The sequence below is a fragment of the Pleurodeles waltl genome, chromosome 12 (assembly GCF_031143425.1).
Source record: "Pleurodeles waltl isolate 20211129_DDA chromosome 12, aPleWal1.hap1.20221129, whole genome shotgun sequence".
NCBI classification, from domain to species: Eukaryota; Metazoa; Chordata; class Amphibia; order Caudata; family Salamandridae; genus Pleurodeles; species Pleurodeles waltl.
The window spans coordinates 40,016,445-40,043,725 of record NC_090451.1 but is presented as its reverse complement, the minus strand read 5'-3'; the positions used below and the strand labels follow the sequence as shown (position 1 = coordinate 40,043,725).

The window sequence follows — 27,281 nt, the reverse complement described above, 5'->3', positions numbered from 1 at the left end:
TCTAACCTCTATCGCGCCCCCTTATAAATTAATATAAGAAACCAAACAGGGTCAGGCGAGCTCACATTGTTGACGTCATATTGGTTTTGTCTGCCCATGTCTCAGCAAGTGTGGCACCTGTGCAGAAGAATGTTTTATACCTACCCTTTTGAACTCAAACAGGTGACACTTGAGCAGTCTTTGATTGACCTGCAGTCCGTCTTCTTAGCCCATGACTCTGCACTAAGTCCGTCCTCGCTGCCCATGTCTCGTCAGGCGACACCCTCCCTGTGTAGCCGCTGCGGACCTCAGTCCGTCCTCTCTGTCGATGTCTGGTCAGGCTGCGCCTCCCATGCCCGCAGTCCGTCTTCTCTGGCGGCGCCCTGAGACGCGCAGTCCCTCCTCTCTGTCGCTGGTGGCCCTGGGGTAGCGGTTGCAGTTTGCGCGAGCGCCGGAGCAGCGGCGCGAGCGCAGCCAGTGAGGGAGGGAGGCGGGAGCCCAAAGTCCCAGGAGTGCGCCCCGCCCCGTCAGCCCTGCGCAGCGCCGGAGCCCGAGCAGCCGCCGCCGCCGCTGACAGGAGCTCCCGGCTGAGAAGCGCCCGTGAGTGCCGCTGTCACTGGGTCTGCTCGGTGGGGGGTGCGGGGGCCGGGCGGGGCTGTCACCGGGGCGGGAGGGACGAGACCCGGGGCTGACAGACCCTCCGGCGAAGTGAAGGGGAGAAGAGATAGGACCGCCCTTCCCGGAGGAATGAAACCCGTTACAGGAGTGACAGGACCACTGCCCAGGCGTGACAGGACAACTTCACAGGCGTGACAAGGCCCCTTCCGAGGCATGACGGGACTCGTTCACAGGACCTCTCTCAATGCGTGACAGGAGCCATTCTCAGTACTGACAGGACTTCTCAGGAGTGACAGTGCCCCTTCCAAGGCGTGACAGACCCCTCTCCCAAGGCGTGACAGACCCCTCTCCCACGGCGTGACGGACCCCTCTCCCAAGGCGTGACGGACCCCTCTCCCAAGGCGTGACGGACCCCTCTCCCACGGCGTGACGGACCCCTCTCCCACTGCGTGACGGACCCCTCTCCCAAGGCGTGACGGACCCCTCTCCCAAGGCGTGACGGACCCCTCTCCCACGGCGTGACGGACCCCTCTCCCACGGCGTGACGGACCCCTCTCCCACGGTGTGACGGACCCCTCTCCCACGGCGTGACGGACCCCTCTCCCAAGGCGTGACAGACCCCTCTCCCACTGCGTGACAGACCCCTCTCCCACTGCGTGACAGACCCCTTTCCCACTGCGTGACAGACCCCTCTCCCACTGCGTGACAGACCCCTCTCCCACGGCGTGACAGACCCCTCTCCCACGGCGTGACGGACCCCTCTCCCACGGCGTGACGGACCCCTCTCCCAAGGCGTGACGGACCCCTCTCCCAAGGCGTGACGGACCCCTCTCCCACTGCGTGACAGACCCCTCTCCCACTGCGTGACAGACCCCTCTCCCACTGCGTGACAGACCCCTCTCCCACTGCGTGACAGACCCCTCTCCCACGGCGTGACAGACCCCTCTCCCACGGCGTGACAGACCCCTCTCCCACGGCGTGACAGACCCCTCTCCCACGGCGTGACAGACCCCTCTCCCACGGCGTGACAGACCCCTCTCCCACGGCGTGACAGACCCCTCTCCCACGGCGTGACAGACCCCTCTCCCAAGGCGTGACAGACCCCTCTCCCACGGCGTGACAGACCCCTCTCCCACGGCGTGACAGACCCCTCTCCCACGGCGTGACAGACCCCTCTCCCACGGCGTGACAGACCCCTCTCCCACGGCGTGACGGACCCCTCTCCCACGGCGTGACGGACCCCTCTCCCACTGCGTGACGGACCCCTCTCCCACTGCGTGACGGACCCCTCTCCCAAGGCGTGACGGACCCCTCTCCCAAGGCGTGACGGACCCCTCTCCCACTGCGTGACGGACCCCTCTCCCACTGCGTGACGGACCCCTCTCCCACTGCGTGACGGACCCCTCTCCCACTGCGTGACGGACCCCTCTCCCACTGCGTGACGGACCCCTCTCCCACTGCGTGACGGACCCCTCTCCCACTGCGTGACGGACCCCTCTCCCACTGCGTGACGGACCCCTCTCCGTGACAGACCCCTCTCCCAAGGCGTGACAGACCCCTCTCCCAAGGCGTGACAGACCCCTCTCCCAAGGCGTGACGGACCCCTCTCCCACGGCGTGACAGACCCCTCTCCCAAGGCGTGACAGACCCCTCTCCCACTGCGTGACGGACCCCTCTCCCACTGCGTGACGGACCCCTCTCCCACGGCGTGACGGACCCCTCTCCCACTGCGTGACAGACCCCTCTCCCACTGCGTGACAGACCCCTCTCCCAAGGCGTGACAGACCCCTCTCCCACGGCGTGACGGACCCCTCTCCCACGGCGTGACGGACCCCTCTCCCACGGCGTGACAGACCCCTCTCCCAAGGCGTGACAGACCCCTCTCCCACTGCGTGACAGACCCCTCTCCCACTGCGTGACAGACCCCTCTCCCACTGCGTGACAGACCCCTCTCCCACTGCGTGACAGACCCCTCTCCCACTGCGTGACGGACCCCTCTCCCACTGCGTGACGGACCCCTCTCCCACGGCGTGACGGACCCCTCTCCCACGGCGTGACGGACCCCTCTCCCAAGGCGTGACGGACCCCTCTCCCAAGGCGTGACGGACCCCTCTCCCACTGCGTGACGGACCCCTCTCCCACTGCGTGACGGACCCCTCTCCCACGGCGTGACGGACCCCTCTCCCACGGCGTGACGGACCCCTCTCCCACGGCGTGACGGACCCCTCTCCCACGGCGTGACGGACCCCTCTCCCACGGCGTGACGGACCCCTCTCCCACGGCGTGACGGACCCCTCTCCCACGGCGTGACGGACCCCTCTCCCACGGCGTGACGGACCCCTCTCCCACGGCGTGACGGACCCCTCTCCCACGGCGTGACGGACCCCTCTCCCACGGCGTGACGGACCCCTCTCCCACGGCGTGACGGACCCCTCTCCCACGGCGTGACGGACCCCTCTCCCACTGCGTGACGGACCCCTCTCCCACTGCGTGACGGACCCCTCTCCCACTGCGTGACGGACCCCTCTCCCACTGCGTGACGGACCCCTCTCCCACTGCGTGACGGACCCCACTGCGTGACGGACCCCTCTCCGTGACAGACCCCTCTCCGTGACAGACCCCTCTCCGTGACAGACCCCTCTCCCAAGGCGTGACAGACCCCTCTCCCAAGGCGTGACAGACCCCTCTCCCAAGGCGTGACAGACCCCTCTCCCAAGGCGTGACAGACCCCTCTCCCAAGGCGTGACAGACCCCTCTCCCAAGAAGGCGTGACAGACCCCTCTCCCAAGGCGTGACAGACCCCTCTCCCAAGGCGTGACAGACCCCTCTCCCAAGGCGTGACAGGACCACTGCCCAGGCGTGACAGGACCCCTTCACCGAAGTGACTGTGCCACCTTTTCCAGAAATGACAAGGCCCCTTCCAAGGTGTGACAGGGCCCCTTCCAAGGCGTGACAGCCCCTCTCCCAAGGCTTGACAGCACCCCTTCACAGGAGTGACCGGATCCCTTCCCAGTAATGACACTGCCCCCTCCCCGCGGCTCACGGAACATGAGGCAAAGTGACAAGGGAGGGTAAGAAGAATGAGCCCCAGCCCCGACTCCCAAGAAGGAATAAGACCCCTTTCCAGGAGTGTCAGGACCCCCAGGTAGAGAGACCAGATGCATCCCCAGTTCAACCAAGACCCTCTGACCATGTAGACAGAAGTGCGACTATAGAGTGGCAAGATGCCAAAGGAGTGATGCCACCCCCTGCAGACGAGTGACGAGTCCCCTTCAGACTAGCGACAGGATCCCTTCATGAGGAATGACGGGGCCCCTCCAGAAGTAATATTGCTCCTTTGAGGCAATAGGGTGGAGAAGAGTTGAGTGGCAGGACCCCTGCCCAATACTGACAGGACCCTCTGAGGATGTGGACCGAAGTGTTCCCTGAATAACTCGCCTACCCCACCCCCAATAGGAGTGACATGACCCTGCAGTGGTGACATGACCTCTGCTAGTCTGAGGCGGGGGGGGGGGGATGTAGTCAGGGAGCAACTTTGCCCCACGGGAGTAAATGTAATTCTTTTAAGGCTGAGGAGAGGGGGATGCGCCTCCAGCGGGGACATGACTCTTCTCAGGTGAAGAGACACGGCCGCTGCTGAGGCTGCAGTGAGAGGGCCATCAGCAGTGGTGGGACTCCTGTGAGGCTGTTGGGGAGAAGTCCCCCTCGCTTCCCTGGTGTAACAGGGAAGCCTCCACCACCCCATTGCACCGGAGCGGTTTGGAATTATTTGAATTTGTATAGTAATCAGGAGTGATAGCCCGCAGTTCATAGGAGTAGAGGACGAGGTGCATTCCTTCCCTCTGCCTGCCTGCCTGCTCTATGTACACGTTGTACCGCAGCCTTGAGAATAATGTGATCTCGCATGCCCTACGGAAAGAATGTCAACATAACTCGCTTATATGCTCAGCACTCGGTTCCTGGATCGTTGTTCTGCAGCGATCGCTGTGATGGTGAGCGGAGCCTGCGCCCCAAGAAGTGACGGTGCCCACCCCATTGTTATGAGAGCTCCCACTAGGTGCGGCGCCTGCCAGCAGTAGTCACGCCGTGCCACCACGGTGCCAGCCTTTCGGCACCAGGAGAAGCTGCGCATCTGAGTAGTGACCCTGCCGTGGTTCGTGGCAGCTCTCTGCATCCCAACTATGGGATCCCCTCGATCTCACAGTGAGTGCAGCCTCTGATCCCTCAAGAGGCCGACAGCTCGTCCCACAGGCCAACAGCTTCCTTACTGCAGAGTGCCAATCCAAGTACCCACGGGTGACAGGCCACACGAGTGTGGACAGCCCCCCCCTTCCTTTGCGTAGCTGCCATAAGAATTATAGGGCTCTGTTGTGTCTAGCGGAAGTATTCTTTTTGTTTCTGAATCTTGGGTGTTATACTTGGCTACCTTCATACTTTCAGATTTTACTTTCTGCTCCTCCTGTGGTTTATATTGTTCTTTTTAGTTTCCGACTCCACGCGGCGTTCTAAATATTCAATCAACATAATTATTCTAATAGGACATGCCACCACTCTCTTCACCAATTCCCCAACCTAGCCTCTCAGCTTTAAAAGCCCCCCCTGTTGTATTTTCATGGGAAGGTTGATTTAATGAGTAGAATGTACATGAGCTTTCCAAATGGAGCTCGAAGGGAATCAGTTGAAGCTGTCGCACCGTGGAGTTCAGCTGTATGTGACTTTCCTTTTCACAGTAAACTTACTTTTAAAACCATCACACGCCGTGCATAGATTCTTTCACTGACGACGAGGAAGGGACACCCTTGGATAACTGTATTTACTGGAGACATGAGGGACGACGTAAGCATCGTCAAACAGTGGACACCTTATACGTTCTGGGTCTTCATTGAAACCATCTGTGTAGTTTCAGAAAGGAAAAAAAAAGAGGAAGTGAAATACCCCCACCCCCCTCCCTTTTTCTTTGAGGAACTATGAAGATGGTTTCACTGAAGACTCCAAATGTCTAAGGTGGACACTGTTTAAAGGTGCTTACATTGCCCCTCACGTCTCCAGTAAATATAGTTATCCAAGGCTGCCCCTTCCTCTCGTGTTCGCAGTCACAATTCACCTGCTTCAAATAAAATCCCTGTTTGTCTTGCCAAGGTATCTTGAAGGATTATCCCAATCCCTTCATTAATTGGTTTCCAGGACTGACTTCTATAGATGTTTCAGGACTTTGTTCATGATGTGCAAAGGAGGAAACGTCTCATAGAAAGTGACATCAAGAATGATGTGACATATTGTATCCTATCCTTTGAAATATGCGACATTAACAGCTTTTCGTGATCTCCCGATTAATATTTAATCTTTCTTTTGAAATAACTAAATAGCAGGGGTGTTTCAAGGCTGGAGTCGAACAGACGTTTTCAGTAGAACTTGCATAGAGGCATCTCTGAGTGTTAAAAACTGAAACCTTAAGTAACTGTGATACTAGGTTACTGTAGTGCAAAGTTAGCAGGACTAGGCATGAGGGTTGTGTAAACAGTAGCTAGACGGATCTTTAATTCACATGCTACTCTGGGTAATGGGGTCCCTGCACCAGAGAGTGCAAAACAGTTTTGCAGCAGCTTTGTTAGGTTGTGGCAGTATTAATGATGAAAGATTAAACGTCATATGTAACAACATTTTGCTTAACCTTACTAGAACAGCAGTAGGGAATCCACTGCTGTGTGTCATTGATTTCCAAGGAATAGGACAATATAGATTAGACTCCGTTCATCAAAGTTATTTGTTCTTTTTGCTTCCAGGGGCAATTTGGGGTGTGGAGAAAGTTTGACGTGATTATTAATATTACAGTTTTTCTGCTTAAAGTGTTGGACTGTGACATTGTTGCAGCCCCTCTCCTCTCCCCAAACATGAAAGATCTCCTATCTGATTGCAATCTTACAGTATGGATTGTGTACTTTAAAGAGATGGATGTAGCTGGTTTGATCCTATTCTGTCATTGGTTCTGGCTCAGTTAGAGAGAGTTACACAGTTAGCATAGTGCTTTGTCTTATTTGTAAAATCTGGACCTAAAGGAATGAACGAGGTGTGAAAGAGGGATTAGGTAAATGATAAAAACAAAGTATGCATTATGGGGATCTTCGGGGAACCCCCCTGCCCACCCCGCAGGTGTAAATGAACACGGATAGGTCTGTTAGTATCTGAGGAAGAAGCAATTTAAATCCCTTTTGGTAAATAGAATGTCCTAAACATGTTTTTTCACTTTAGATCGTTTTGGTCCCGGTGAGAGTCAGCATATCAGACTGCTGTAAATTAGGTGAACCACCTGTGCTGTGTGGTGGCTCACACTACTCATTTAGAGTATTATGCGGAACTCTAAATGTAAGGTCAATTCTGTTTCTTTTCAATACATTTTGTTTTTTTTGAATATATTTTTATTGTTTTAATATGTAGCAAATAAGCATAAAAAGAAGATATAGATACAGGTGATCAAGTTACATGGCAAGTTATGACACGTTCTGCGCAGCCCTCAGCAATCAGAGCAGGTACCTCCAGATAGAGCTGCCCAGTGGTGCCCGTGTACTCACGATCAGGGGTTGGGGCGCGCTGGTTTGGTAGGGCGGGGCACAGGGAGAACGTTTATCTGATCGACCCTGAGAAATTAAAAATCTATTACTAGGGGAAATATAGGGGAGAGCTCAGGTCGAGGGGTGGGGTGCTCAGCCGGCGAACGCCACGGGCAGAGGGGGGGGCACGCAAGGGGGGGAGGAGGATCAGATCCGCTTTTTATTTTTTATTTTTACTATTATTGTTCATTATTATTGTGTGTTCCTTTGACAGAAGTGTGTTGAGCTTTCCATGGGCCCATGTGGTTCTGTGTGCTTTGAGACGCATCCTTGTTGTGTTTATGTTAATGTGAGGTAGTGTTAACGGGTTTGTAGTGTAGAGTCTCGGGGATTGCCGTTATGTAGGATATTCATGGTGGGCGTTCGTCGTCTTTGTTTTCTATGGTTATTACAAAGGAGTTCCATGTGGTTAAGCCTTTAACTGGAATCCCCCTGGCCAATAGGAGCTGCAGCGTGTCTGCCTCCGCCTTGGCCCAACGCAGCAGTTCAGAACGCCACAGATCTATCCCAGGGGCGGCCGGGGCCTTCCAATGCATGGCTATGAGGCACCTGTACATCACCAGTGCCAGAGCTATACATCTCAGTGAATGTTTCCGGTTTTTAAGACTCAGAGCTATCCCCAGTAAGCACAGTTCGGGTGTGGGGGAGAGCGTGATGGCTGTCCACTCAGACAGCAAGGTTATTATGTCGTTCCATGTTGTGTGAACCCGGGGACAGTCCCAAGTCATGTGATAGAAATTGGCGTCAGGAACAGAGCATCTGGGGGCACACCTGAGTTGACTGAGGGAACATACGCGTAATACGATATGGGGATAGGTATGTTTGGTGTAAATAATTAAACTGGGTATAGCGGAAACGTGGGTTGCGCGATACCTCTTTTATCATGTTCACGGCTTGGTTCCATTTGTGTTGTGAGAGTGGTGCAGTCAGCACGTTGTCCCATCTGTTTTTTGCTTGTTCTTGTCTGTGTTCTTGGTGGGTTGCTAGGATCGTGTATGTTCTGGATACAGTTAGTGGAGTGTCTATGCTGCCCAGCATGTCGTGGAGGGTGGGCGCAATGATGGGTTCTGAATTGCCGCAGTTCCACCAAGAGCGTATTATCTGCCTTACTGCTCCAAATTTTATGAAACCACCCTGTCCCAAGCCATACTTTTCGGCAAGAGCATTGAATGTTGGGAGGTGCCCTTCACTATATATGTCACCGATTGTGCGTATGCCTTTATCAATCCATCCATCTAGCCCCACCCTAGCAGCTATATTGGCGAGTTTTGGATTAGCTAGTAGTGGAATTTTGGGGGAGTACGGTGGTTTTTGGGCGCCGGCTAGGACGTAGCGGCCCCATATCCAGTGCGCGTTTTTCAATAGTATATTGCGTGGGTGTTTGGGGTGCTCGCGATTCATCAGGTATTGTAGTAGTCCCGGGTTACCCATTGTGGAGAGAATCAATTGTGATTCTGCGCTATCAGGGCACCCAAGCCAGGTGGATGTCCACTGTATTTGGGCGGCTGCGTAGTATAGTTCAAGTCTGGGTGCTCCCAGTCCTCCCACGTTCAATGGTTGGTATATTTTAGTTAGTGCTACTCGACGCTGGCCGGTGCCCCAATTTAAGGCTGTTAATAGGCTATTCAGTGGTTTGAAGAAGGATGCTGGTAAAATCAGTGGGAGGGCCATAAAGTAGTATAGTAGCCGGGGGAGGATTATCATTTTTGCTATTGCCACTCTGCCCAGGGGCGAGAGCGGGAGCGAGCACCAAAAGGGCAGGGAGCCTCTGATGGATCTGATTGCTTGACCTAGGTTGCCCTCCCTGAGGTCGCGTGTGTCGTGGTATATATTTATGCCTAAGTATTTGAAAGTATTACTGCACCACTTCAGATCGCCCAAGCTGGGAGGCGTCCTGAGTGCTACAGGGACTGGGCGCATAGGGAATATAGACGACTTTGTCCAATTCACCTTTAAACCGGCTAGTGCGCCGAATTCACTCAATAGTACCAATAGGTCCGGCAGAGTTTCATTGTGATTACGAAGGAAAATAAGGGCATCGTCAGCATATAAAGATACTATGCGGTATGTGTGATCGTCGCGGATGCCCCATAAAGGGGCAACCGCTCGTAATCGAGCTGCTAGTGGTTCGATAGCAAGTGCGAACAGGAGTGGTGACAGTGGACATCCCTGTCTGGTTCCCCTTTCTATGTTGAATGGTTGGGAGATCATGTCGCCAGTTTTGACTCGTGCGATGGGGTTAGCGTAAAGCACCCCCACCCAGTCTGTGTATATCCGTCCGAATCCCATGCGTCGAAGTGTGTACATCAGGAAGGGCCATCCCAACGTGTTGAAAGCTTTTTCTATGTCTAGTGACACGGCAACACAGTGGTAATCGCCCTCTGGAGAGTTTGCCATTAGGCGCAGTAAGTTTCGGATGTTGCTGAAGGTGCTGCGACCTGGTATGAAGCCGGATTGGTCTTGGTGGACCAGATATGTCATATATGGGAGTAATCGATTGGCTAACAGTTTTCCTAATAATTTGCAGTCTGTGTTAAGTAACGAAAGTGGTCTGTATGAGGGTACATCTAGTGGATCACGGCCCGTTTTTGGGAGTACCGCTATTAGGGCCTCCCGGCAAGTGTCAGGCAGTTGGCCGCGCTTCAGATAGCATAGCGAGATATGGAGTTAATGTTTGAGAACGTGCTATAATATTCTAGGGGTAACCCATCGCTGCCGGGAACCTTGCCTTGTGATAGTTGTTGTAAGGCCTGTTGTATTTCCATAATGTCTATTGGCCTGTCTAGGTCAGCTGTTTGCGGGGCGGTCAGGCAGGTCAGTGTGATATCATTAAAAAACTCATTCAGTGATTCTGTGGGAGGTGGTGGGTGAGCTTTGTATAGTGTACTATAATACTCTCTGAAGGCGAAGTTTATATCAACTTGCGTGTTTACTATTAGTCCTGTGTCGAGGCGGATGGCCCCTATAGGAGAACTCCTTGGTTCGGAACGCGTGAGCCATGACAGAAGTTTGCTTGACCTATCTCCCTCCGCAAGCGTACGCGCCATGTGGTGTTTGAAATCGAAGAGCCTTAATCGCTTATCCGTTTCATGCCATTGTGCGCGTGTTCCGGTGAGCTCAGCTTGGGTAATTGTGCCACAGGCAAATTTACATTCCGAGGAGTGGACTTCATCCTCGAGCTTGCGGAGCTCACATACCAATGTTTGGCGTACCCCTACCGTTGTTGATATGCAAGCACCACTTATAACTGCTTTGTGGGCGTCCCATTCATTTGCTCTTGTGTTCGTTGATCCGTCATTGTGAGTGAAATAGGAGGAGATGTGTGTGGCTAGTTCGTTTCTGAATGACGGGTCCTGTATTAACTGTGTTTGTAGGCGCCAAGTTGGAATACAAGCGCGTGGCCTGCCCCACTTGATATGTGCGATAAGTGGGGAATGATCTGAAATTACTCTGGCAGTGTATTCAGAGCTTGTGATTCTGTGTATCAAGTCTTGTGTAGTGAGAATGAGATCTATGCGAGTGTGTAGAAGATGTAGTGGGGAGTAGTAGGAGTATGTCCTGTCTTGAGGGTGTAAATGTCTCCAAGAGTCTATCAAGCGGTGATCCGACATCCATAGTCGCAGAATTTGAGAGTTTTTAGCTACCGGGGTGGCTGCTATGGGGGTGTGTGATCTATCTGTGGGACGCAGTTCATATCCCCACCCCAGATGCATGCTGAGAGTGAGTCGTTTGCTATATGCGATATCGTTCTTTGTAGGAAGTCGCCCTGACCAGCATTCGGGACATATAGTCCGTTAATCCTCAACATCTCTCCGTCGAGATGGCCTACTAGTTGTATGTACCTGCCATCTGTGTCTGTTACACTGCGTTGTACCACATAGGGAACCCCTGGAGCTACCCAGATCAAAACCCCCCTAGCGAAGGATGAATTGCCAGAGCCATAGACTTGTGCTGCCCAAAATTTCGCCAACCGCGGGATCTCATCTGAGGGGATATGTGTTTCTTGAAGAATGGCTATGTGGATGCGATGTCTTTTTAGATGTGCATGAGTTCTGTTGCGCTTGTTTATTCCCGCCATGCCTTTTACATTCCAAGTCATTATATTGTATATTGGTTCCTTATTCATTATGTTAATTTGAGGTTTAACGTGTCAGCGTAGTGATCCCGTGATCCGATCCCCAGTGTTGTCTATGTAACGCTGTCAGAACGGCGCGTGCAGCCCTCCCCCCTCCCCCCCCCCCCCTCGTCCCACACCGGCACGGAGGCCACCCCAGCCCTGAAAAGGGGAGATGAGGTGGAGTGGGAAAAATAGAGAGGGAAAACAAAATACAACACTAAAGGATATTTCGGGTAAGGCCCGATTTGAAACAAAGTGGCACAACCGGTGCCTAAACAGCAGTCCAGGAGGTTAAGTTCCATACGGGTATGAGGTTGATGGGGAGCGTGGGTTAATTGAGGTTGGACCTCCAGTGGCCCACCTCCAGGATAGTTCTTTCCCTGTGTGCGTTAAGTTGTGGTCGCGTCTCGCGGTGGCAGTCCAGCGAGGAGCCGGAGGGGCGGAAGCAGCTCCGGCCACAGTCCAGGGCGGCTGCGCTGCTCCATTCGTGGCTACGTGGGAAGGGGGGTCCAGCCCCCCCCTCGCATGTCATCTGGAGAGAGCGCGGTTCCAGCTCGTGTAGAAACATTAGAGTTCGTCAGCCGAGTGTGGGGTGAAGACGGGGCCGGCCAGGAGAGGGGAGAGGGACGGGCTGGATCCCCCCCGGGAGAGCCATTATCAGTGTTGTCCGCCTCGCTTCTGGTGTCGGTTTGGAAACGGGTGAATGTGCTAGTTTCCTTTAAGCTTTGTGCTTGATCAGCTTCCATCTGTGATTTTGTTGGTCGAGATATTGTTTTGGGTTTCTTTTTCTTTCTAGATTTGGGGGTGACCCATTCTTCAGATGGTTCTTTTCCCTTGGGCGAGTCGACCAGGCCCTTTGCGTGAATCCATGTCCATGCGTCCTCCGGAGTGGGGAACATGAGTGTTTTATCGTTGGTGTCTATACGCAGGCGGGCTGGAAACACAAGTGAGTAGATGATGTTATGTTCCCGCAGCAGTTGTTTTATCTTGACGTATGCCGCTCTTTTACGTTGCACTTCCATTGTGTAGTCTGGGTAAGCGGAGATCGTGCTGTTTTCCAAGATGATTGGATTAGCGTTTCTGAAGTGCTGGAGGACGGAATCTCTTTCCCTGTGGTTAAGGAATCTGGCTATCAGTGGGCGTGGCAGTGCTCCGGGTCGGGGGGGTTTGCCCGGTATTCTATGGGCTCTTTCTATTACGGGGGCTTTGGCGGTGTCCTGTAAGTCCATAATGTTTTTCAGCCAATTCTCAATGAAATCTTCGGCTATAGATAGTTCCAGGCGCTCCGGGATACCAACAAATCTGATGTTATTGCGTCTGGAGCGCCCTTCTGCTTCTTCAGTCCTGCGGTGCAGCTGCGCCAGTTCCCTTTCCATTTGTTGGATTTTGTTTTTCATGTCTGCTATCTCTGGTTGGACCGTTTTTAACGTTGATTCCGTGTTGTGCACTCTGTCTGTCAGTTTGCGGTGATCGTCGCGGAGTAGCAAGACCTCCAGTGCCGCTGCGTCTATTTTCCCTTCCAGTGAGGTCTTGGTCTCCATTATTTCTTGCATGATTTTGTCGAACTGTTGGGAATGTGTTCGTAGAGTTTCGCTCAGTTGGAGCAGTGTTGCAGCTTGCGTGTCAGGGTGTACGGTGTCATGAAGGGATTCCCCTCCAGTGGGGGGTCCCGGTTTGGGGAGCTTTGGCTTGACCATGGTGCCCTCTTTTTGGGCGGGATAAGTAAAGTTAGGTAGGATCCAGAGCGGAGTTCCAGGAGGAATAAGCCAGACAACTCATGCGTGATATGGAGATGCAGCGTTCGGTGCTTCTGTTGTGTGGTACAATGAGTAGTAGCGCGAAGTTTGGTACTGTTGTGGAGCCAGATGTTGTCTGAGATTGTGTTATTAGTGTGGGCTTAGTTATTTGTCTTTTTTTTTTCCCCCCTTTGCCTCACCTGCGCAATCCGCAATGTCCTCACTGGTGCAGCCCCTGCAGCAGCAGCCTCCGCTTGTTGGAGAACAAAGGTATTATCGTGCGCCAATGGTGTTTATTTTAGTCAAGTACTTACTACTTAAGGAATTTAATTTTTCTGGTATCTAATTAGAATTTTTTTTTTCCCCTTTTTCGACTTTGCTCCTTTTTTTTTTTTTTTTTTTTGTCCTTTTTGTGTTTTTCTTTGTTTTGGGTTTCTCCAAAGTGATTTTTATGGCTAGTCCTGGCGCACACACAGGCTCCTTCTCAAGATTATATATGCTCGTTCCTTATTGCTATCCCAGGCCGTGGACAGGCCCTCTTGTTTTTCTCGGTGTGGGGGGAGGGGCAGTCACTTCAGGTAGGCCATATTTTCCGGCCTGGTCGTAGTGGCCCCAAAGAGCAAAGTTCGGGCTGCCCCGGTCCGCTTGGGGCACGCCGCAGAGTCTCTGGGGGCCCGGGCCCCCCACAGACGGCTCTGCCCAGCTCAGGGCCACCCCAGGGGCGAGCGGCCCCGACCGGGTAGAGCCGGGTCCGTGCGCGGCCCCGGCCCGATCTTCCGGGGGCACCAGGGCCCGCGCGCCGCCCCGCGAGAAGACAGTCAGGCCGGCGGGTCGCTGCTTCACGCTCGGGGGTCGGCCCGTCCGCCCCTCGCGCTCCGGGCCGGGATCGCCCCAGTCGACCGCGACCGGGGCAGAGGGCGTCGGAAGCAATCAGCTCAATCAGGAAGGCAGCGCGCAGCCCCCGTGGGCCCCGTCAGGCATCAGGGCGGCAGCGGCGGCAGCAGACGCCCCACGGACCACGGGTGGCGCTCTCCTCACCTCCTCCGGTGCGGCCGCTCTTCGGCGCCGGGAGCCTCGCGCCCATCCCGCTCCGCACCCCGTATCAGGGACGCCGCCGATCCAGGGCATTCACGTGCTGGGCTTCCCCTAGAAAACAGGGGGGAGCCTCCTTGAGGTGTCGCGCATCAGGGGTCAGGATATCTGATTATTCGGTGGGCCGAGAGCGGAGCTCCTGAATTAGGCGTCCGCTCCGGCCGCAATCTTGGCCACGCCCACTCTTTTCAATACATTCACAACAAAATTACGGGAGTCCTATGTCTGAAATAATTGTGTGTGCAGTTGTGGCTTACTTAGTTTGAGTTGCCTGTACCAAAGCCACAACTAATTTTCTGAAATCCATCGCTAAACCCCGATAAAAATAAACACACAAGCCGAAATCCTGAGGAAAGCGTCCCACTCCTACACTGCATGAAGGCAATAGCACATAATACCACCACTCGTGATGTACATGCATAGAATGAAGAAGAAACAAATGCAAGCACATCATCCGGTATTTCAGCAATCTAATTTTGCAATTGTCATTAAATCGTTCTAGGACTAAGATGTACAAAAAACTAGGATTTATGTGTCAAAATGTGCAAAGGGAGCTTTTGCACATTTGTAAGGGTTTAGGCAGGTGATGTGTATTATGTACTTGCATGCTTTGCATATGAGAATCCATCTCGTGGTTGTATAATATACATTCTGATATTTGCTTAGGCTGTTTGGAAAAAGGCATAAATTGTCCTCATAGCCAATTTTCAATATTGAAAGCTGTCGGTTGATCACTGATGTTTGAAATTAAAGTTATGTACAAAATGTCAGACTTATATCTTAGTTGAGAACCAGCTTGCATTTAGTGCCACACCGATCCGTACATATTATAGTAAGTTAATTGATATGTTTACTGAAAGCAATGTTTGTTGCGTTTTTCAACCCGGCATATTCTAGTTATAGGTATCTATGAAAGTACCTAACTTTGGCCCAGAGTGATATTCAGACTGTTAGGCAATAAACAATTTGAAAGGAGGTACTCTTGTGACGGGATTAGTATTTTGTTCGTTTATTGGAGTCCTTAAAAAAGATTATTACTGAAACTAATCTCCAACATCCTGTTTCTACCTAAGAAGAATCACAGAATAAATACTGGATTTGTAGTGATTTAACCATGTACATTAATATTTAGTACATATTTCGAAAATTCTAAGTTGTACATTTTCTCTAGTTCACTGCAGAGTATTTCGCAGTCTCTGTATTGTCAGTGTATAGAAATATGACATTTTGTGGGTACACTATGGGGGTCATTCCAACCCTGGCGGTCAATGACCGCCGGGTTGGAGGACCGCGGGAGCACCGCCGACAGGCCGGCGGTGCTCCCAAGGGCATTCCGACCGCGGCGGTAAAGCCGTGGTTGGACCGGCAACACTGGCGGCCTCCCGCCAGTGTACCGCCGCCCTTTGGAATCCTCCAAGGCGGCGCAGCTAGCTGCGCCGCCGAGGGGATTCCGACCCCCCCCTACCGCCATCCAGTTCCCGGCGGTCCGCCCGCCGGGAACCGGATGGCGGTAGGGGGGGTCGCGGGGCCCCTGGGGGCCCCTGCAGTGCCCATGCCACTGGCATGGGCACTGCAGGGGCCCCCGTAAGAGGGCCCCTACAAGTATTTCACTGTCTGCTTGGCAGACAGTGAAATACGCGAGGGGTGCAACAGCACCCGTCGCACCTTCCCACTCCGCCGGCTCGATTACGAGCCGGCATCCTCGTGGGAAGGGAGTTTTTCCCTGGGCTGGCGGGCGGTCTTTTGGCGACCGCCCGCCAGCCCAGGGAAAAACTTAGAATACCCTCTGCGGTCTTTCGACCGCGGAGCGGTATTTCGGAGGGGGGAAGTCTGGCGGGCGGCCTCTGCCGCCCGCCAGACTTGGAATGACCCCCTATGTGTTTATTAGCCCCGAGCACGCTGAATACTTTTTATGGTAAATATGTGAGAGTAATCTAACACAGTTCAAGAGAATTCAGCCAAAGGGTCAGGTTGATGGTGTTTTAAAACATTTTTATTGATTTTGAGTTGGAATTATAGATCACTTTTATAATAAGGGGATTCAATTACTCTTACACATTTAGCGAAATCAGCCATTACTTCTAACCCAGAAGGTTCCAATATCTGTGAAGCACGAGTTGAGGTTATTACTAAGTTTACGTTCATTCCCTCCCTGCTTTCTTTCCTCCCTAGAGTGTACATAGATGTAACATTCCATGATTGCTTAGACAAGGCCATAGTGCAGAACGCAATACGTAGTAATCACACAGCTGTAGCTGTCCTATATACATGAACTCAGTTGTTTCTGTATGTAGAGTACATTTTGTGGAGAATTTGACCTTAAAGAGTTACAAGTTAACAACAGGTTCAGTGCTCTACGCCTCGGGGGTAAACCCTGTGTTGAGGTCCCTCCATTAAATGATTCAAAAAAGGATTCCAGACTGATTCAGCCTTTATTATGTGACATGCCTTTGGTTAATTTCTCCATCACCATAAGCGTCCAAAGTTGGACATATCATTGGTTAGTGTCGGAGGGGGTCTTTCTTTTTTAAGACCACTGTAATGGTGGTCTTGACTGCCCACAAACAATTCCATATAATCACTTTGTCTGCATAAGTTAGATGTTGTAAGTCTGCTGAACTCATCCTATACAAAATTAAGGATAGTTTTCGCAGGCCAGGGTACCCCAATATACTGTGAATCTCAGACTGTACCTTCCAGCAGAAAGTCTAGATTCATGGGCATGACCAGCAGACATGAAGAATGTTGCCAATCTCACCACACTCCCTCCAGCATAACGAGCTTACCACAGGGTAGCACTTATGAAGTTTGCCAGGTACATGTGCCAGTCGTTCAGCAACTTACATTGCGCTTCTTTCCCTAGCACACTCTGGGATACTTAGTTTAAGCTAAGCCTACTTTTAACTGGTCGCCAGGTTCATTCGACATGGATCAATATTTGATGCTTATGACTGCATTGTCTAAGATGCATTTTGGCTACTAAGTGGAAAAATAACCTTCCTTCAGTGTGTGGCAGTAGGTGTGTGTTTTTAGATCAGTTTCTTTGATTTCTTTGCTTTCAAGTGAAGCATAATTTTAGATTTGTTGTTATAAACCGAAACCTATGGGATGTTACTTAACATAAATATTATTATGGATGAATGTTAGGCAGTTGTGCTGTTGCCTTTCTGATGGATACAACTACCTGTGGATTCCTCACCTAATGAATACTCCCATGGCGCCAGCATTCAATGGAAATCTTCTTACTAGTCTCTGCACGTCGACGAGGACGTCACTCTAGCCCACGCGACGCCGCCTGACGTCATACAGGCAATAAGAGGTCCTCGACGACGTGCGGACGTCAGTTCCCTTTTTTCCGTGCATTCGAAACGGTTATCTTCGAGGGAGCAACTGTTACTTTTGTGGTTACAGTGTATTTTGCTGCGTAGTCTTTCGCTGTGGTAATAATGTCGCAGAGAAAGTCTGGATTCAAGCCTTGTCGTGAGTGTGGAGGCAAGATGTCGGTGACGGATCCTCATTCCGATTGCCTTTGGTGTTTGAGCTCCGACCACGACGTCTCGACTTGTGATTCATGCCAGCACATGAATCCAAAGGCCCTCAAGGAACGTGAGGCGAAGCTGTTTATGGCGAAATCGAAGGAGAAGCATCACAAGAAGTCTTCTTCTCCAAGACATCGGCGTCATCGAGACTCCCGGCGCCGTAGAGAATCTCGGCGTCATTCGAAGGAGACTCGTTCCAGGTCTTCGGATCGGCGCCGAAGGACATGGGAGATCAGTCCCACGGTTACGCTGCATCCTTCGACGCCGTTGCCCTCTCCGGCGTCTCCAACTTCACCTGGACAGGCGTCGGTGATTGAGGTATTGGAGCCTCAGGTGTTTTCTCCGGCGTTGCAGACGTCGAGACCGGCGTCGGGGTCGCCTCCGAGACAGGCACCCCAGTATCCGGCTTTTCCCACCCCTGGAGCCGATAGTTCCGCATTCTTGAATGCGATGTATGCCATCTTCCAACAGATGGCTCCAGGGGGTGCTCCGGCTGGGCCTTTGGCCTTTTCGTTGGGTGATCCTGCGCCTCTTCGGCCGGCACCCTTTATGCCCTTTCTCCCTTTTGGGAACGTGGGCTCGGCGCCAGTGTCTGCGCCGGTGGCCGCTCCGGTGGCTTCAGAGGGATTGGCCCCGGGGATTTCCATCCCGTCGACGTCGGGATTTCGGCCTGTGACTCCGGTGGGTCCATCTGCTTCGACTGCTCTTTCGTCGGCGCCGAAGTTACCTGTGGCGCCGGACGCGGCGTCGGTGGCTTCTGAAGATCGGCGCCGATCTTCGACTTCGGCGGAGGCATTGTCGACTCCGCGTATTGAACAACGGCTTCATTCGAGGAGACGTGCTCTCCGTGTATTAGAGGAGCAGGAGTACCAACGAGCCCTGGAGGAAGGAGAGCTAGAGGACTCGGGTGATGGGCTGCGTGGTCTGGAGTCGGCCAGTGGGCTGGACACTTCCCCTGAGTGGGATCTTTCGTCCCCGGGAGAATACACTGAGGAGGCTGCTTCCTTTCATGCAGTGGTACGGAAGGCAGCTAGTTTTTTGGACCTGCCTTTGCCGGTGGTGGAGGCTAAACAAAACCTTCTAACAGAGGTGCTACATCCGGCCTCGGCTGCGGCGGAGTCTCTTTTGCCATTTAATGACGCTCTGCTGGATCCGGTGTTAGAGGTGTGGAAGAGGCCGGCATCTTCCCCAGCAGTTCACAGAGCCGTGGCCAGGAGGTATCGGGCGGCTCCGACTGACCCTGGTTTTCTGTCTAGGCACCCTGCGCCGGAGAGCTTGGTGGTGCAGGCCTCCTGTTCATCCAAGTCAGCGCCTGGTTCTTTCCCGACGGTGCCTGGGGACAGAGATTCAAAGAAACTAGAGGCGCAGTCCAAGAAGATTTTTTCGTCCTGCAGTCTGGCGTTGAAGGCCACCAACGCAACCTGTATCCTGGGGAGGTATATTCATGCTCTGATGGATGACATTTCCTCATCATTTACAGAGCTTCCCCAGGGTCTTTTGGATGTTGTTTCAAATGCCCAGGCTGCTGCGACCCAGATTATCCAGACGGGACTGGATACGACCGACTCGGTAGCCAGAGCAATGGGCACAACTGTGGTGGCAAGGAGACAGGCCTGGTTCCGTAACTCGGGCTTTTCTGCGGATGTACAGTCCACATTGTTGGATCTCCCGTTTGATGGGGACAAACTGTTTGGAGCCAAGGCTGATTCGGCCCTGGAACGTTTTAAGGAGAGCAGGGCCACGGCTAAGTCGTTAGGGCTCCAAGCTCCTTCTTCCACGGCCTCTTCCAGATTTTTCAGGAGGTTTCGTGGATTTGGGCGTGGCTCTTCCTCCTCTTCCTTTCGGGGAAGATATCAGCAACCTGCCTCTTCCCATCCCTATAGATCTTTTAAGGGGAGAGGTAGGGTCCGCACCAGAGGAGCCTCTCAGCAGCACTCTGCCTCTTCCTCATCCTCTGGCGGGGTGCAGCAGGGGAAGCAGCCTTAGGCTCCCACCATTTCCCACTCACTCCTCTCCTGTAGGGGGAAGATTACAGCATTTTCTCACCAAATGGAAGACTGTTACAACGGACACTTGGGTTCTCAGTATTGTGGGAAAAGGCTACACCCTTCCCTTTCGGGAGTTCCCGCCCCTCATCCCGCCCCGCCCTTCTTATTGTTCAGAAGAACACCTCCTGTTGCTAGAACAGGAGGTACAAGCCCTCCTTTCAAAGGGCGCGGTGGAGTTGGTCCCAGAGCAGGAAAGGGGTCGAGGATGTTACTCAAGGTATTTCCTGATTCCCAAGAAGGATGGTCGTTTGAGACCAATCCTGGACCTGAGGATCTTGAATTGGTTCCTCAAGCAGGAAAAGTTCAAGATGCTGACCCTAGCACAGGTGCTTTTGGCGTTGAACAAGGAAGACTGGATGGTGTCTGTCGACTTGCAGGATGCTTACTTTCATACCCCAATACTCAAGTCACACAGGAAGTATCTCCGGTTTGTGGTGGGATCGCAGCACTATCAGTTTGCGGTCCTTCCGTTTGGTCTTACTTCAGCACCTCGAGTCTTCACGAAGGTGATGTCGGTGGTTGCGGCAGAACTCAGAAGGAAGGGGATAGCAGTATTCCCTTACTTGGACGACTGGTTGATCAAAGCCAAGTCCCCGGAGCTTGTGTCGCATCATCTGCAGTCAACAACCCAGTTGTTGTTCGACCTGGGTTTTTCGGTGAACGAGCCCAAATCTCACCTAGAGCCCTCTCAGCGCCTCCTGTTCATAGGGGCAGTACTGGATACAACATTGGGTCGGGCCTTTCCTCCGCCTCAGCGGATTCAAGATATTCAGGATTTGGTTCCAATGTTTCGAAATGGAGCGGTAGTTCCAGTCCTCAAGGTCCTTCGTCTGCTCGGTCTGTTTGCCTCCTGCATTCTGTTGGTCACGCATGCTCGCTGGCACATGAGGGCTCTTCAGTGGTGCCTCCGAAGGCAGTGGTCTCAACACAAAGGGGATCTAGAGGGTACTGTCAAGATCTCCAGAGATGTTGCTGTGGATTTGAAGTGGTGGATTGCAAGCAACAATCTTTCACAAGGAAAGCCGTTCCAGCAGTCGCCACCAGTGGCCACAGTCATAACGGATGCTTCCACTCTAGGGTGGGGAGCTCATCTGGGGAATCTGGAGATCAAAGGTCTTTGGTCTCCAGAGGAACAGATGTTTCACATCAATCTGTTAGAGTTACGGGCTGTACGTCTGGCTCTCAAGGCCTTCCTCCCTTCCCTTCGTGGTCAGTCGGTACAGGTCCTAACGGACAATACTACCACGATGTGGTACATAAACAAGCAGGGAGGAGTGGGGTCGTACCTTCTCTGCAGAGAAGCTCTTTGACTATGGTCCTGGGCAAAGGACCATCAGATTTGCTTGATAGCAAACCATCTGGCCGGAGTCTTGAACGTGCGTGCGGACAGTCTCAGTCGCCAATTCTCGGCAGACCACGAGTGGCGTCTCCATCCAGATCAAGTCCGTTTAATCTTCCAGAGGTGGGGGTTTCCTCGGGTAGATCTGTTTGCCACTCGAGAGAACGCGCATTGTCCCTTATTCTGCAGCCTCCAGTATCCGATGCAGGGAGCGTTGGGGGACGCGTTTCAAATAACCTGGTGCGGCCAGTTGCTTTACGTGTTTCCTCCCATACCCTTGATTTCTCGAGTATTGAGGAAGATTCGCCAGGACCGGGCTCTAGTCATCCTAATAGCTCCGGATTGGCCAAGGAGGGTATGGTACTCCGACCTTCTCCAACTCTCAATGTGCCCTCCGCTCCGTCTCCCTTTCAGGGCAGACCTCCTCTCGCAGTCGCAGGGGCAGGTTCTACACCCCAACCTCCAGAGTCTGCACCTACATGCCTGGAGATTGAACGGGGCAACCTGAGTTCCTTCTCTCTCCCGCCTGAGGTAGTGGATGTTATATTAGCGGCCAGGCGACACTCCACTAAATCTATCTACGCTAATAGATGGTCTAAATTTGTTGCGTGGTGTGGAGAGAGGCAGATTGATCCTTTGCATGCTCATCTATCGGACGTTTTGTCTTTTGCTCTGTCTCTAGCGCAGAAAGGTTGTGCAGTGGCTACCATTAAGGGTTATTTATCGGCCTTGTCAGCCTTCATATGTCTTCCAGACCAACCATCTTTATTTAAATCCCCTATTGTTATCAGATTCTTGAAAGGTCTTCTAAATAAATATCCTCCAAAGCCATTCGTTATGCCGCAATGGGATTTGTCCTTGGTCCTGACTTTCCTTATGGGGTCCCCTTTTGAACCTATGCATACTTGCCCCTTAAGGTATTTGGTTTTAAAAACAGTCTTCCTGATAGCTATAACATCAGCAAGGAGAGTGAGTGAGTTGCAGGCCTTATCAGTAAAGCCCCCTTATACAACTTTTTATGGGGATAAGGTGGTGTTGAGGACCAAGGCTGCTTTCCTCCCGAAGGTTGTTTCACCTTTCCATTTGGCTCAGGCAATTACTTTGTCCACGTTCTATCCTCCGCCTCATCCTTCCAAAGAGGAAGAAAGACTGCACCGTCTGGACCCAAAGAGGGCGTTGAGCTTCTTTATTGATAGAACAAAGGATTTCAGGCTGGAGGATCAGCTGTTTATTGGATACGTGGGCAAGAGGAGAGGAAAGGCAGTCCACAAGAGAACACTATCCAGGTGGGTTGTTCTTTGCATTAAAATCTGTTACTCTTTGGCAAAGAAGGATCCTCCTGAGGGCATTAGAGCTCATTCCACCAGAGCTAAGTCGGCCACTTCGGCCTTGGCCAGAGGTGTTCCTGTGGTCGACATCTGCAAGGCCGCAACTTGGTCGTCCCTTCACACTTTTGCAAAACATTACTGTTTGGATTCTGAGGTTAGAAGGGACGGCCATTTTGCACGGTCAGTGCTGCAGGATTTCTTGGTTTGACCATTTAGGCACACACCGCCGGGCGTGGTACTGCTTTGGGACTCTATTCATTAGGTGAGGAATCCACAGGTAGTTGTATCCATCAGAAGAACGAGTTACTTACCTTCGGTAACGACTTTTCTGGTGGATACATTAGCTACCTGTGGATTCCTCACGGTCCCACCCGCCTCCCCGTTGCCTTTCTGGTCTTACCAAGTAATCCTTGAGTACGCTCCTCTTGGTCTTTGAGGGTGCAATAGATGTTGTATATATTATATTTATATATATGTATATATGTATATATCTTTGTGTATATACTTGATGTGTATATATATATTTTAAAAAGAGAGAGTTATATATATATATATAAAAGATTTACAGTTATTCATGCAATGTTGTGTATTTTTACAATGTAATGGGATGTTGCCTTGCTCTTTCATTGCATTGCCTGGTTGTTCTCATGCACGTAAAAAATGATTGGTACTGACGTCCGCACGTCGTCGAGGACCTCTTATTGCCTGTATGACGTCAGGCGGCGTCGCGTGGGCTAGAGTGACGTCCTCGTCGACGTGCAGAGACTAGTAAGAAGATTTCCGTCGAATGCTGGCGCCATGGGAGTATTCATTAGGTGAGGAATCCACAGGTAGCTAATGTATCCACCAGAAAAGTCGTTACCGAAGGTAAGTAACTCGTTCTTCAGCACAATTCATTTGACAGTGTCTCATAAACCTGGCCACATAAATTCTAAAAAACAGGTGTATGGATTTTTGAATCCTTCATATTAAAAAACATTCCATTTTACGTTAGATGAACATTTGCAAGATCTGCAACCCAATTTTATCAACTTCGGGTTAAGCATGTTTTACATCCTCCACCCCAGTCTGTACATTTTGTTTCTAACAGCTCAGAGGTGCAGTGGTCAGCCTTTGTGAGTGACCCATGCGGTGATCATGCCAGAAATATTGTTCAGTCTCTACTTGGAACTTCACTAGATTATCTTCAGGAACTCTGGGATACTGTATCACCAATATGTGGGTGCCACCCAGCGTATTTCAAGTTTTCTCTATTACAATGGACATGTTTTTGTTCTCGAACACCTTGGAAAACACCCACAGATGGATATCTATTCATCACTTGAACCTCAAACTCTCAAAAACAGAGTTTCTGGCATCCTCCGGAAAAAAAATCAATCTCTCTGTTCAGTCATGGATTGAATCCTGTTTTTTCCTGAATTGTAAACCATCTGTCATTGATGATAACAAATCCCCTGGCTTAATTCTCAGTAACTATCTTAACTTTTAAGGGCAGCTCTCTGCTTTAAGCAAGAATCTGGGGTACCTGCTTAGGCTGGTCTTACATATCAGACAGGTCATTCCAGGTCAAGAATTAAAAATGTTAATTTCTTTTGCGTGTTCTTTCTAGATTGGAATATGGTATTTTGCTACTCGCTGATCTATCAAAAGCTCCTCTGCCCACCCCCAATTCTTTGGTCCCGGCTTCGATTTCCAGATGCTCATACTCAACTGTTCCTTGCGTTCTACTTCCTTTATTAATATTAAACCCTCCTTTGCATGCCATGGACCTGTGTAGCACTGTGAGAACTGGTCTTGGTCACTGCTCATTCTTTTCCTGCATGTTAGACTGTTGTACTGCTAAATGTGACCTTGTCTTCAGGGTCTGTCACTCCTTGCTTCAGCTAGAATACATCTCTGAAGGAGACTAGTTTCTTTCCCTTTGGTGGGACTGTATAACTGAACTGGCCGGGTGAAGTGGTTGTTGAAGTAGTGTTATGTAGTTGTTGGACATTCTTCTGATCTTGAGTCCTCCGGAAGTCACTATATACTTTAGCAGCCATCTAGCTTCTCCTTGTTCTGTATGTAGGCGTGGCCCCCGTCTTGAGGATTCCCTTCCTGCTGGAGCTACAGTGTTAAGGTGAGTCCCCATATGTGGGGTGTCCTGAAGGGGCGTGGGATAGACATAGCTGTGTGAAAGCTGCACCTCACTGATGAGTCCTGGGTAGGCCCAAACTGGGTGGGAGTGTTTGTGTGTCCCCGCAGAGGGTGCATCTCCTACTGATGTGGGCTGGATTGCCCCTTTTGTGCAATCCATCCCAAGTGGTTGTTGTCTGGTGGTGCTCCGCAGCAGACTTCTCCAGTGAGTAGCTTGTACTGGTACCTCGCCAGATTTCTGTGAGTAGCTCGCCTGTGTGCAGCCCAGATTACTATATTAGAAGCTTTTGCTTGGTTGAATCAGATATATGTACCAAAATTGAAAAGTGAGTAGTCAAGACGAAAATCATTGTCAAAAATTGTTGAATTTACAAAATATATTTAAATCTGATAATCTAGTGATAAATCATTTGGTACTGAGAGGTATTACTCATATTCCCTTGGTGCCAGGGGCATTGCATCTGTGCTGTTATGTATTAACCATGGTACGTTTTAGCCACTTTGAGGCCTTCCAAACGGATAAATCCTTCTTTACATTAACCCTGCCTGAGGTACTGAAGTGATGAATGCTGACAAAACAGCACGGAGTGGCCGCTTATTTAATTTTGTCTGATATGGCCACCAGTACAACATTAGTTGCGTTAGTAGGTCGAGGTTATTCTCATTGAAAATAAGTAGCTCTTGTTACAGCAAAGATTGGAGGCCCCTGCTCGCAGCATCTAAGGCCATCTGACAAGTGAGGAATGGACGTGCTTAGGCGCTCCCCAGTGGTTCGGACTGATAAAGATGCCCATCCTTCGGAGCGCACTCTCTCTCCTACAGTATCGGAGAAGCAGATTTGGGAACGGGTTCCTTCTCTTCACGTCCGGAGCTCTTCGTCTCAGCTCGATAGTTGGAAAGCCTCAAGCCCTGACCCCGGGGTTCACCAGAGACGGGTCAGTGCGCACATAGTGTGCGAGGTGAGGGCTGCTGCAGTCGGGACCTCCGGTCTAACCTGTTAGGAATGTGCTAATGCCCTGCTGGTCCATGTGACGGTTGAGCGCATGGCCTTGATGAGAGGACCTGTGCTCTCTAGTTAATATTCCACCCCCTGCTTTCTGTCCTCCGCCCGGGGCTGTGCACAGGAGCGCACAGCTCGCCTCCCAGTGGCGCCGAGAACCAAGGTGACCACGGGTCTGTGTGCAGACCCGCCTGCCACGGCGCGCTCCCAAGCGGCTGCAAGGCACAAGGGAGAGGCAATGTAGGAAGTGACACTATAGGATCTGCTTCTGTCATAGTCCAAAAATGCTAACTTTCCAGAGCGATGCAAACTGGCTTTCTTGGTGTTTGATCCATGTACTTAGGAGCATCTTCTTCATCCAAGAGCCACGTTCTCTTTTTAGCCTCCTGTAACATTCCCGACCTTGGATCCCTCTTGTTTCAACGCCTGCGTTGTCCTTTTGTCTCAACCTCTGCCTCCTACCTTGTGCCTTCTCTCCTCAGTACTGTAAAGAGTCTTCGCGTGGACTTAACACTAAACTGGCAACCGCCGTGCTGGGAAGAGGGGCTTCTTGTGGAAGTAAAAGCTTTCTATGATTGTTTCAATAAAACGAACTTCAGGGCCCACTCCGAGTTAAAAGCCAGAATGTTCCAAGTTGCACATTGCGCAGTACTTCCATCATCATCGTAGGACGCCTCCTTCTGTACCGCGGTGGCTGGACGCCTGGGTCAAGAGTCCAACTCTCCGCATAGTAATGGCCTTATCCGGGGGAGCAGGCCCCAGGCGCGCCCAGCCAAAAAACGTGCACTCACTGGGGACTGTGTCTCGGAGAGGGGCGGAGGACACGGAAAGATCTCTGTAAAGAGAAGCGTGCTGCATTGAGGCCGAATGACAGAGCATCTGGGGCCTCTAAAAATAAACTTGTAACGAACTGTTTACACTCTGTGCTACAACCAGTAGCGGACAAACCTCAGTTAAAAAGAACAACAAATTAAGGAAATGATCGATCTTTTAGAATATGCGAAAGTTAATGACCTTCATGTTTTAAATCCTTTCTTCTTCTGAGTTAATACTTAAAGTCGTGAACCAGTTTATGGTACACAATCCCGTGTAACTTTCACGTCTGCATTCAGGACGCACCAGAACTGCCGTTGTTTGAAGACGCTGACATTTCAAAAATGTGTGAATGACGATGATTCTCTGACATCCTGTTATCCCCCCCAACACAAAAAACGACCCTTTTTCATCTGTATCTTAAATGAGAGCCAGACCTTGTTGAATTTGCGCACTTGGTTGTTTATAGTGGGCAATAACTTTTCCTTGGTGTGGCTGTTCCACATCTTTCCGCACAACATATTGATCATGGGTATCGTCTAAAGTTTCCAACGTTGGGTTATTGCGTGATCAATACCTCCATAGGTGTAGTCAAAGAGTGTATGTTGTTAATGTTCGATTGCAAAGAGCTTCATCTGGGAGTGGAGTGAAGGTAGATCAGCTGTTGCTCTAATGGTTGGCAAAGTCTCTTTCCAGGACATTTGTATGTGGGAACCGGATCACCTGGCATGCAGTGAGGTGCATCTCTTCCCACATAACTGAACCGCCAGACATATAGCCTACAGTTTAGTGGGAGACAGGTACAATCTAGTGATTAGTTTGTAGCCATTTGTTTTTATTCTTTAAGCAGAGGGAAGTTGTAGCTGCCCTCGTTCATATTTTCCACAGTGTCTAGGTAGCTCGATTCCTAGGTTCCTTGCCAAGTGTT

At 51.5% G+C, this 27,281-nt stretch overlaps 1 protein-coding gene across 2 annotated transcripts in view; it reads left to right on the top strand.

Moving 5' to 3' along the window:
* The first annotated feature begins 369 nt into the window (after positions 1-369).
* The window catches only part of SLC25A42 (solute carrier family 25 member 42), a 128,843-nt gene continuing 101,931 nt past the window's right edge, over positions 370-27,281 (top strand). The window contains exon 1 of one of the 2 annotated variants that reach the window (XM_069215818.1): positions 370-579. The gene's annotated coding sequence lies outside the window, so the exon portion shown is untranslated. The remainder of the gene's footprint in view (positions 580-27,281) is intronic. The other variant, XM_069215819.1, reaches the window with a different exon arrangement.